Source organism: Gobius niger (assembly GCF_951799975.1).
Source record: "Gobius niger genome assembly, chromosome: 3".
NCBI lineage: Eukaryota > Metazoa > Chordata > Actinopteri > Gobiiformes > Gobiidae > Gobius > Gobius niger.
The window spans coordinates 121,748-134,173 of record NC_136854.1 but is presented as its reverse complement, the minus strand read 5'-3'; the positions used below and the strand labels follow the sequence as shown (position 1 = coordinate 134,173).

At 45.9% G+C, this 12,426-nt stretch overlaps 1 pseudogene across 1 annotated transcript in view; it reads right to left on the bottom strand.

Annotated features, from left to right (window-relative positions):
- Positions 1-1,351: 1,351 nt before the first annotated feature.
- Positions 1,352-12,426, bottom strand: part of LOC306960540 — a 30,851-nt pseudogene continuing 19,776 nt past the window's right edge. The window contains exons 9-16 of the transcript XR_013794318.1: positions 10,949-11,054; positions 8,659-8,742; positions 8,520-8,583; positions 8,231-8,417; positions 6,387-8,163; positions 6,155-6,322; positions 5,919-6,084; positions 1,352-1,588 (exon numbers count right to left, since the gene is read on the bottom strand). The product of XR_013794318.1 is annotated as an uncharacterized misc_RNA (transcript). The remainder of the gene's footprint in view (positions 1,589-5,918; positions 6,085-6,154; positions 6,323-6,386; positions 8,164-8,230; positions 8,418-8,519; positions 8,584-8,658; positions 8,743-10,948; positions 11,055-12,426) is intronic.

The window sequence follows — 12,426 nt, the reverse complement described above, 5'->3', positions numbered from 1 at the left end:
GCGCTTGGCGACTCCGTGGCACCTGGATCCGTCCGCCAGCTCCACGCAGTGCGTCCCGGCCTGGAAACTCCCGTCGAAAGTCTTGAACTTTGCGATGTCTGTGATGATGTGCGATGTTGCTCCCGCGTCCACCATCAGCCCTTTACTCTTGACATCTGGCACCCGCTTCTCCGCGTCGAAAACCCGGAATGCGTATTCCTTGTTCCCCGACTCCTCGGACGCCATCCGTGCGTTATCGCGCTGCGTTTTCCGTCTGCAGCTTGCACTGTTGTGCGTGTTGCTTTTGCAGTGGTTGCACCATTGTTTACGTGGACAGACCCTGGCAATGTGGCCTTTTGCACCGCATTTGTAACACACAATGTCCATATTTTCACTGTTCTTTGCACCGTCCGACGCGCGCCTTGTGCCAAACTGCGCTCTCGCCCTCATAACCGTATCCCCTGACACAGTCGCTCGCATGTTCTCAACATCTTCATAACTTCTGAGCTTTGTCTTAAATTCGGCAAAAGTCATTTTATCATCGGTCTGAGACACATGTATTGCAAACGGCTTAAATGTCTCTGGTAGCCCTTTTAACGCCATGGCTATTAAAAGTCCGTCACTGAGCGTCTCACCTGCGTTTCTCAAGGCAGTAATCGCAGTCTCCGCTCTGATGACATATTCAGTGACATTCTCAATGGGTGACTTTTGCAGTGAGGTCAACTCGGTGTACAGGTTTATTACTCTGGGCTTTCCCCTACCAGCGTAATATTCCCGGAGAATCCTGAGCGCCTCGCGTCCATTATCCCCCGCTTCGCGCATTACCAGCGACAGGCTCTTGTCATCCAAAAACTGAATGAGCTCCGCGTAGGCCTCGGCGTTCTTCTCCTCATCCTCCTCATTATCGGGAGCGGGTTCATTAGGAATAGTGTCTTTTAACCCTTGCAAACAGAGGTGGCCCAAAAACTTTGTCTCCCATAGCTCGTAGTTCTTCTCATCTCCGTCGAAAACGAGCCTCGCCCAGCGGCTAGTTGGCACCGCGTCTCTGTCCTTTCTACTCATGGTTGGATCACCCAAACTCGGCCCTCAGGTGCACGCTGCAAACGTCGCGACTTTCACCTGGTACTTAATCCAACTGTGCGTTATGACTCTGGGCCCATAACCTGTTAGCAGAGTCACTTAAACAGCGTGGCATAAAACACAGCAGACACGTCTTTACTCTTTGTAGTGCTCTCCCACACTGGGCGCACACCATATTTATTGACACACGTGTTGCTCATCAGCAATCATCAACAATTCGCCACATCAGTGTCATTGACAATTTTGTAAACACAAACATATATATCAAATCATAACAAAATGAGAGCATAGCTCAACAGTTTTTATGCCAAACAGAGAAACCATCTTCAGAGCAGGACAGACTCCAGGACAGATCATTGTGTCCAAACCCACTGTCAAAACGTCCTACTTTCCTCCTGATTCCTCTGTAAGACACTGATATATAAACCCTCCCTCTCCACTGGACCTCCCAGTAACAGCGCCCAGTCAGACCAGAGTCACACAGAAGCTGAGGCCACCAGTCAAATCTGTCCTGATGATCTGGATACGGCTGATCTTTAAACACATGTGGCCTTCTTGTTGTTGTCAGACAGTTTGAGTTTCCTCTGAGCTGTGTTTGGATCCAGAGAGAGTTCAGTGAAATCTGACGGAGAGAAAACACAGCAGCAGTTAGTCCCTGTTCACTCTTTAGAGGAGAACAACATTTATATTGATTTGAAATGGACTCAAAGATTAAAATATAATTATATCAATAAATACATGATCGATTTAATTATTGATTCACTTAAGAATAAAAAAATGAAGAAACTGCACATTTTTAAGCCACAGTTTGTAACATTTCACCCCGACAATAGAATAAAACAGGAGCTTTAATGATTGTTTCTGTAAAAATGCTTCTGTTCCAAAGGCTTCACAGGATCGTCTGAGTGAAGCTGAGCTCATTTATTTATGTTTCAGTTTAGTTTCTCTTGTGACGTAGCCACACATAACCTGGAATGTTCTGAAATCACATTTAACAAACATTTTCTTTCGTATTAACACTTGAATTCTTGTTTGTGTCGCGCTGTCACAGATAAAGAAACATAATGAACATTTACATTTAAACTCTTAGAAAGTGCTTTATCAGGAACAAAACACGTCTCAGACTCATGAAGGTGTAACTTGAGTTTAGTTCCTGTAAATTCCTGATTTAAGAATATTTAAAGACTTGAACAGGTTCACAGACTAAACCAGGACTATAAGGACTGGACTGAGACAGACTACAGGATTAAACCAGGACTATAAGGACTGGACTGAGACAGACTACAGGATTAAACCAGGACTATAAAGACTGGACTGAGAGAGACTACAGGACTAAACCAGGACTATAAGGACTGGACTGAGAGAGACTACAGGACTAAACCAGGACTATAAGGACTGGACTGAGAGAGACTACAGGACTAAACCAGGACTATAAGGACTGGACCTGGACTGAGTGAGACTAGACGGGTTCATGTATAAACCCAGTGTGTCAGACTTTGAGAGAAGCTTCAGTGACGCCGTGGATGCTGCACTTTCTCTCTCCCGTCTTCTTCATGATTCTCTGTCTCTTTGTTGCTGAACCTGAGGCGTCTGCAGCTCTTTCCCCTGTGACCCCGAAGACTAACTGGCTTTGCTTGAACCTCTTCATCTCTTCCTCTGCTTCAGTGAGGAGGAAACGTTAGGACCAGAGAGACTGTGTCACAGAAAGAGCCTGGGCCAGTGGTTCCTACACATTTGGAGGCTGTTTGTGTGAACGGGTAAAGCTGAGGGTTTTGCTTTGTCCCAGTGACCGGCTCATTCTGAACATCAGACTCTGGTTTGGACTCTGCGCTCTGGCCCCGCCCCCTCTGCGGCGCCCTCACTGTCAAACCACTGGTTTCAGCTCTCATTAAAGCCAAGATCATTTCTAAGCAGGACATTACAGTCTCTGCATGAGACAGACACAAAGCCAGGGGTTCAGCGGCAGAGGAGGAGAACGATGAGGCCACAGACGCTTCTACTTCCTCTCACTCCTCGGATCAGACTGAGAGGAAAACTCCAAGTCACGTCAGTCTGACCACGCACAGGCTCCTCCCTCTTTATGGCAGAGAGTAAAGAAACTTTAGTGCGGTTCATGCTAAAGGCGCTGCTGTTGTAGTGAGGGCGGACACCGCCTCAGCCGCGCCTCCGCCCAGTTTACACTCGGGTCCAAAGGTTCCATGAGGTTGGGTTTTAGAGTGGACACATGTAGGTCCAGAACCAGCTCATCCACATCTGAATTAGAGGCTCTTCCGTCTGTATAAGCGCGTGTTTACAAAGGATTATCAATGTGTTAAAAAAAGAAGTTAAAATGGACCTCAATGGTAGATACGGCCATGCTCCCGACCTGTGAACTCTGAGGAACAAACATGTGGCTGCAGACTGACCAGTGTGGACTCGGCTTTTTCACAAATCTTTTCAGTAAACAAAAATAAAATGTGACTTTTGTTTGGGGGGTTACAAATTCTTTAAAAGATGAAGCTGTTTTTGAAGCTCCCGTATAACGATTGCAGAGCCCCCTTAATAAAATAATGTAAAAAAGAAAAGCATTTGTCCTCAATAACCTGTTCATGACGATACAATTTTAAATGAACCAGTTGCTGATCGTTGTGAGAAAATCAAAACATGACAAAGTTGTTTCAACAGAAACTCAGTAAAAACATGTTGAGCAGGAGACACTTCTCTGGGGATGAAACGGGTCTCACTGCAGACAGTGTTTATATGAAGACTCCATTACCCAGAATGCTTTGTGTGAACGCTATACTCACACTTCCTGAATCCTGGTTTTAACCTCTCAGCTCCAGCATGATCCAGTCTGAGGAAACACACTTCAGTTAAACAGGGCATGCAGATGATGTCACACAGGAACAACTAAACAGCCTCACAGTTACAGGGTCATTGTGTCGCCCTGGAATCAGGGACCTGTTTTAAATTGATCGTTACATCTGTAAGAATAAACAGTGAAGCCCAGCACAAAACTAAAGTATGGTGAGGAACAGTTTGTCCTTTTCATGGCATTGATATCCTTTATGTGGTTTCTTTATCATTAACATATAATTAGATGATTTTTCGAGGCCACTGGATGTGAATCTGAGCCACAAAAAGAAGAAACTGAATCTGAGTTAGCATTTAGCTCAGACGACACTTTCATTCACTCATTTGTATCTGAAGTCAAACCTTTAATGCTCTGGACATTCATTAATGTTTTCTAAAGAGGCGTTGACAGAAACCTAAATGTGGACAGTTAAACATCTGATCAGAATGTTTAACATGAACATTCTGATTGATCAGAATGTGCGATGTTTGAGGCTTATGCTAACAGACTCTGAAGAGTCTCCCGGACGAGCCGACTTGCTAACTGTCACATACGTGAGGATTGAATGTTACGTCTCCGTTTTATTTAAAGATCGACACCAAAACATGAGCTAATGTTGTCACTGATGCACAAAGAATCTGAATGGACTCAAATAAAACACAATTACATGAAAATGTGAAAATGAGAAAAATAACGTCCTAATTATGATGAATCATCGTCTGATCCACAGTTTGTGTCGACTGTAATAACTGTGTAATAACTGTGTAATAACTGTGTAATAACTGAGTAATAACTAATAACTGACAACTGCGTGACAACTGCGACATAACTGCGACATAACTGCAACATAACTGCGACATAACTGCGACATAACTGCGACATAACTGCGACATAACTGCGTAATAACTGCGTGACAACTGCGTGACAACTGCGTAATAACTGCGTAATAAAGGCCTATTCATACTCCACAAGACGGAAGAACAAAATGACGTCATTTTGTTCGCGCAGCTCCTGTTCGGCAGCTCTGGCTGACACTTCGGCTCAGCAGAACTATTTCGGCCGGGCTGCGAGAACTCTGGCTGTGATTGGCTGGATTTTTAGTGGGCGGGGTTATTTTGGCGGAAGCGGGAAGCGAGAATCCAATGTTTACGTCCTAGCACCGGTGCGGAAAACGGAGACAACATGGATAGTTTTGCGCCACCGCTCGTGGCAGTAAAATACTTCGCTGAAGGACAAGGACCCGCAAATGAGACAAAGTCCTGGGGAGAAACAGGCGGACGTTTTGGGCGGGGACGAAGAGGAAGCAGAAGAGCCTGGCGCTACCTGCGTGAAAGAGGCGAGTGATGAAGAAAAAAGTGGTTCAGGCTTGTGGACGGAGGAATACCAGGCTTGTACATCTTAGACCCTTTCATCAAACACCGGGAAACGTCACCAACATGTTCAGTGAAGGTTCTTGGATGGACAACGCCTGTACTGAGCTACACAGACGTCAAACAACATGGTTTTACCGAGTGACACGGAGGTAAACTTTTAACGTTAACGCTAACGTTTTCTAACATAATAAACCAGCGGGAGATGTGCCTAACATGAAGTCAATCTTCAAAATGTTTGCAATATCGTGACTGATACATTTTCTAATAGTTTGAAGTCAAATAGCTCGTTTTATTTCGGTCATTCCTTGTTTGTTTTGGCTGCGGAAAAAGGGGGCGTGGCAGTTCGGCAGAAACACGTCTTGTGGAGTATGAAATGTCAGAGCTCAGACGAACTTTGTTCTTGTTCTTTTTGCCTCATGAACAAGAACAAAGTTCTTGCGTCTTGTGGAGTATGAAGAGGCCTTAACTGCGTAATAACTGCGTAATAACTGCGTAATAACTGCGTAATAACTGCGTAACAACTGCGTAAAATCTGAGTAACTGTCATAACTGTCATAACTGTCTCATAACTGTGCAATAACTGTGTAATAACTGTGTAATAACTGTGTAATAACTGTGTAATAACTGTGTAATAACTGTCCTCACCTGAGAGTGGAGAGTGAGCAGTGGGGCTCCTCCTGTAGAGCAGTCAGGAGCTTTACTCCTGTGTCTCCTGGATGGTTGAAGCTGAGGTCCAGGTCTGTCAGATGGGAGGGGTTGGACCTCAGAGCTGAGGCCAGAGCAGCACAGCCTTCCTCTGAGATCAGACACCCTGACAGTCTGAACACACAGGGTTAAACAGAGTCATAGAAATGACAAACTCACAGAGGTGAAGAGTAAACCCTCTGACCTGAGCTGCTCCAGTTTACAGTGAGGACTCTTCAGTCCAACAGACAACATCTTCAGCCCTGAGTCCTTCAGGTCGTTGTTACTGAGGTCCAGGACTGTCAGACTAGAGGAGCTGAGGACTGAGGACAGAGCTTCACAGCTGCTCTCTGACAGGTTACAGCTGCTCAGTCTGGAGAGAACACACTGTTTTAGGAGAAGTTTAGAAGGTTCATACTTACATAGACCTCACTCACAGAGCTTTGTTGGAGGCTTTGACCACTGGCAGCAGCCTCAGCAGAGCCTCCTCTGAAGCACAGTATTTCTTCAGCTCAAACTGCTCCAGAGCTTCTTCTGATGACAGTGAGATGAAGGCCAGAGCTGACCAGTGAGCAGGAGACAGTCCACCTTCAGACAGACGTCCTGAGCTCAGGTACTGTTGGACCTGCTCCACCAGAGAACCATCATTCAGTTCATTCAGACAGTGGAGCAGGTTGATGCTTCTCTCTGCAGACACTTCCTCACTCAGCTTCTGCTTGATGTACTTAGCTGTTTTCTGATTGGTCTGAGAGCTACTTCCTGTCTGTGTCAGCAGACCTTGGAGAAGGCTCTGATTGGTCGGCAGTGAAAGACCCAGGAGGAAGCGCAGGAACAAGTCCAGGTGTCCGTTTGGACTCTGTAAGGCCTGGTCCACAGCCGTCTGATGTTTCAGTTTAGGTTTGACTCTGAGCAGAGTGGACTTCTGTGTTTTTGGGGAGAGCAGGTTAACTCCAGTGTCGACGAAGGTCTTATGGACGTGAAGAGCAGCCAGAAACTCCAGCACACTCAGATGGATGAAGCAGTAGACCTTGTCCTGGTACAGGCCTGGCTCCTCTCTAAAGACCTGTTTGAAGACTCCGGAGTACACTGAGGCGGCTGCAGCGTCCAGCCCACACTCGCTCAGGTCACTCTCGTAGAAGATCAGGTTTCCTTTCTGCAGCTGCTCAAAGGCCAGTTTTCCCAGAGACTGCACCATCTTCCTGGTCTGTGGACTCCAGTGTGGGTCTGTCTCAGATCCTCCTTCATACTTGATGTTCTTGACTTTGGCCTGAACCACCAGGAAGTGGATGTACATCTGAGTCACGGTCTTGGGCAGCTCTGCTCTCTCTCTGGTCTTCAGCACATGCTCCAGGACTGTGGAGAGGATCCAGCAGAAGACTGGCATGAAGCACATGATGTGGAGGCTTCGGGACGTCTTGATGTGGGAGATGATTGTGTGGGCCTCGTCTCTGAACCTGTTCTTGAAGTACAGCTCCTTCTGTGGGTCGCTGAACCCTCGCACCTCTGTCACCATGGAGACGCACTAAGCAGGGATCTGATTGGCCGCCGCGGGGCGTGTGGTTATCCAGAGGCGAGCGGAGGGAAGCAGGCTCCCCCTGATGAGGTTCACCAGCAGCTCCTCCACTGAGGCACTCTCTGTGGGCTCCGTCAGGGCCTTGGTTTGGGTGAAGTCCAGAGGAAGTCTGCACTCGTCCAGACCGTCCAAGATGAAGAGCAGCTGCAGATCTTCAAAGCTGCTCACTTCTTCTGTTGCTCTAAAGAAGTGATGGAGCAGCTGCACCAGGCTGAAGCTCCTGTCCTTCAGCACATTGAGTGCTCTGAAAGTGAAGGGGAACAGCAGCTGGACGTCCTGGTGGGCTTTGCCTTCAGCCCAGTCCAGACTGAACTTCTGAGTGAGCAGTGTTTTCCCGATGCCAGCCACTCCCTTTGTCAGCACTGTTCTGACGGGCGCCTCTGTGTCCGCGGGGCCTTTAAACATGTCTTCACATGTGATGGCTGTCTCTGCTCCGCCTGCTTTCCTGGAGGCTGTTTCCATGTGTCTGACCTCATGTTCCTGGTTGACCTCTGAGGCCCCTCCCTCTGTGATGTAGAGCTCTGTGTAGATCTGCTGCAGGAGGGCGGGGCTTCCTGCTTTAGCCACGCCCTCAAACACACACTGACACTTCTGCTGCAGGTCACGCTTCAGTTTACGCTGAAGAACTCCAGAACATCTCCCTGAATGAAGACACAGACAGAGCCTGAGTCTCAGAGAAGATCAAATGACTGAGTGAAATGGACCTACTGCTCCACAGACGCTCAGCCAGCTCCTTCTGCTGCCTCCTCCTCAGGAAGTTCACAGTGATCTTCAGAAAAGCCTCTCCATCCTCATCCTCATCAGGCTCTAAGCATTCTGGGTAATCTGTGCTCAGAACCTTGTGGAGCTTCTTCAGCTCCTTCTGGACAAAAGTGAAGATGTCCTCCTCCAGAAGCTGCACAGACACATTAGAAACAACACAAATGCAGTCAGTGTCAGATCTGTGTGAAACAAGTCCATTCATCTGAACATCTCCAAACTTCAGTGAAGGACACACCTTAAATATGGAGTCCAGCTGAGTGTGATGTTGCTGAGCTCTGAGCTCTGGAGCCTGCTCCACTCTGTGACAGAGACACAACAGAGAAGTCACATCTGTCCATGACTTTATCATCCACAACATCACTTACGAAACTTACGGCTCTGAGGAAAAGTTAAAGGGATGATGCTTCGACCAGTTACTGCAGAGCGACTCACAGAAGGGACCAGGGTCAGACTCTGGGCTGTGATGGATTATGGTCAAATTTAAAATATCACATAAATCACAGAAGTATTTGGAATTAACTTGTACATATTTATATTCAGTAAAATCATATGAAAACCTACAGTTTACCTAAAATCCTGAAATGTTTTCACCGTTGTGAGTTACAATAAAAGCTGCTCCTCCTTTGGGTTTTCTTAAAGATCTACTTATAGAGCGCTGTGTGAGGGACATACAGCGCCCCCTACTGTTAAGTTTGTTCTTTATAGGAAGCTCTTACTAAAGACTAATATCTGCAGATTCTAAAACTAAAATCAGTAACTCACCTATCTCTTATGGCTCTAAAAGTATAAGGAAAAGTCTGCAACATAAAACACATACAATAGGTTCCGAGCCTCTGAGCTGCACAAACTTGTGACTGATTTTCACAGTGATGTTTCTGAACTAGAGGAAGGTGTGGCTCATTTAAAGGCTCTGACTGAGCTTTTTCATCAACATGATATCGGGCCGATATATCAGCTTGCAATGTTTAATTCGAAATCTAGTTGTACATTACTCCGCACTCGTGACTTTTCTAATGTTTTTGTAGCATCATTTTCTTCACTGAGACGAGTTTATCGGCTCATTTCACCGATTTCACTTTTCAGTGTCAAAGTCACAGAAATGCACAAAACCAGCCATGAACATCCATGACATTGATACAGTGTTAAATAGTTACAGTGTTTTTCATTTAAATATCTGAGTTCACAATCTGCTAAAGGAGGACACAACTAATATCATTCCAATAGTAGATACAAATCAGTTACAGTTCCTTTAATTCCCATCAAAAACTGCTTTTGAACTTAAATCATTATATTCCATAAAAAACAGTTCTTGAAACTCACATCTTTGTCTTGAACCCCATTGGTTTAGACCGGTCACTCCTCAGGGAGACACAACTGGGACCAGGTTCAGACGGACGATGTTTCTGGAGGATCCTGAGACACAGATTAAACACTTGAGTGAAACACATGGAACTGTCCTGGTCTCAGATTAACGTCATTCTGCTCTGTCTCTGTGAAGACCACTGAGGTCCACACTGAGGGATGTCATCATTAAACCTGTTCCAGTGTTCGTCTCTGCAGAGGTGGGACGAGAGGATCTGGAGGTCAGGTTGTGTAAAACATACAGTATATTGGCTAAAGTATTGGGACGCTCTTCCACATAATGTAAATCAGGTTCTGATCAGTATCATGGCCACAGCTGTATAAGATCACACCCAGATGCTGCAGACTGTTTCTACAAACATCTGTGAAAGAACAGGTCAGGAGCTCAGTGAAGTCCAGCGTGCTACTGAAGCCTCCTGTGAAACAACACCAGGCATGAAACTTCCTAATTATTACAAAGTCAGCTGTGTGTGATATGAGAACAAAGAGGACAAAGAGGAATCGATTGGGAAAAACATAAACGTTCACTTGCAGCAGACCTCCAACCTTCCTGAAGCTTCAGAACAGTGTGTGGAGCTTCATGGGGTTTCAGGCCGAGCAGCTGCAGAGCCTTTCTTCACCAAGTGCAAAGCTTCTGATGCAGTGGTGGACTCCAGAGCAGAGGAGATGTTCTCTGACCAATCACACTTCTCCACCTGGCTCTGATGGACCATCTGGGTTTGGAGACTGCCAGGAGAACTGACTGCATTGTGCTAAGTGTAGAGTTTGGAGGAGGGGATTATGGTGTGGGGTTGTTCTTCAGCAGGTGGCCTCGTTGTTCCAGTTAAAGGAACGCTACTTCAGAGATTTTGGACGGTTCCATGTTCCTAACTTTGTGGAACAGTTCGGGGATGGTCCCTCCTGTTTGAACGTGATTGTTCCCCACTGCAGAAAGCCAGGTCCATAAAGACATGGATGGACTAGATTGTCCTGCACAGAGTCCTGACCTTATTAGAGCAGAGACTTCTCGTCCAACATCACGGTGGGAAGAGTTGAAGGTGCTTTAGCTGGACAGGGTGGACCAGCATCATATCAAACCCTATGAATGAAGAATGGGATCTCACTAAAGTTCAAATGTGAGTGGAGGCGTATGAATACTTTGTCTATATAGAGCATCACAGAAGTCCTTTGGTGATGATGGATCATAGACATGAGACTCTGGACTTGGTGAAAGTTTTTTCTGTTTCCTGTTGGATTACTTGACTTTACGATTGTTGTAAGACGATGTCAGTCTGTGACGTGTTGGACAGTGGTGGATCTCACCTCTGAGCTTTGGGGTCAGTGGTTTTAGAGGAAAGGGCTCCGTCCTCTCTGTGCTCTGTCTCCTCCATTATGTGTCCAGCTGAGACAACTGAAGCTTCAGAAAGATCTAAGAGACAAATAAACATCACACTTTGTTGTATCTACGACTAATCTAACTGGGAATAATAAGAGTTTACGCCCGTCCTCCAAACCATCTATTGATACATTTTATGAACAACATAACAATGAGTAAAGACAAATCAATGAAGAAATCAAATCCTGGTTCTCCCTCAACATCCTCAAGCTCAACAGTGAAAACACCGAGGTTCTGCTCATCGGCACAAAGTCCATCCAAAACTAACACCATCAACACTGGCTACATTTACATGCACAATATTACTCCATCCTCAGCGTTGTGAGTTTGAGTCCAAGCATTTTCAATAGAAGTTGAAGCACAGTTTGTGTTGTTTGTATTTGACTTTACTGCTACAGTGACTGAAGAAAATCAGACACAGCTGACTGAGTTTGACCCTCGACCTTTGAGAGACTAAACCTGTGCTGTTTCCACTCGGCTCCAAACACAAGACACTAAAGTCTAGATTATGGTCGCCCTGGCAGCCAATCAGTGAGCTGGCAGGAGCTGAAGGGGCGGAGACAGTAATGTGACCTCATGTCAAAGAGCTGGAGAAGGCAAGCTCTGTGATTGGTCGATCCACACAAAACATGACGAAGCAGACAAACTTCTTCAGTCTCGATCTTCCAAGTTATTTTACATTTAACAGTGTCCTAAGTGTCAGTGACCCTGGTACTCTTACCCTGGTACTCTGACCCTGGGACTCTGACCCTGGGACTCTGAACCTGGGACTCTGACCCTGGAACTCTCAACATGGGACTCCGACACCTTGGTATATTTTTGACAGCTTGAATCTAAGTCAGTTTTCTAAGTGTGACAGTGTCAGTAAGTGTCCTTAGTGTCAGTGACCCTGGTACTCTGACCATGGGACTCCAAAGTCTGGGTATATTTTTGACAGCTGAAATCTTAGTTCATTTTCTAAGTGTAACAGTGTTCTTCCTGCCAGTGACCCTTAAATCTGATCAATTTGTCAAAGTCTGACTGTCAGTAAGTGTCCTTAGTGTCATTGACCCTGGTACTCTGACCCTGTTACTCTCAACATGGGACTCCAACACCTTGATATATTTTTGACAGCTTGAATCTAAGTAATTTGTGTGACAGTGTCAGTAAGTGTGCTTAGTGTCAGTGACCCTGATAGTCTGACCATGGTACTCTTGACACCTGGGTGTTTTTCTGACAACTTTAATTTTAGTACATTTTTTATGTGCAACAGTGTCAGTAAGTGTCCTCAGTATCAGTGACCCTGGTACTCTGACCATGGGACTCTTAAATGTGATCAAATTGTCTAAGTGTGACAGTGTCATCAGTGTCCTCAGTGTCAGTGTCCCTGATACCCTGACCCTGGAACTCTTGACACTTGGGTGTT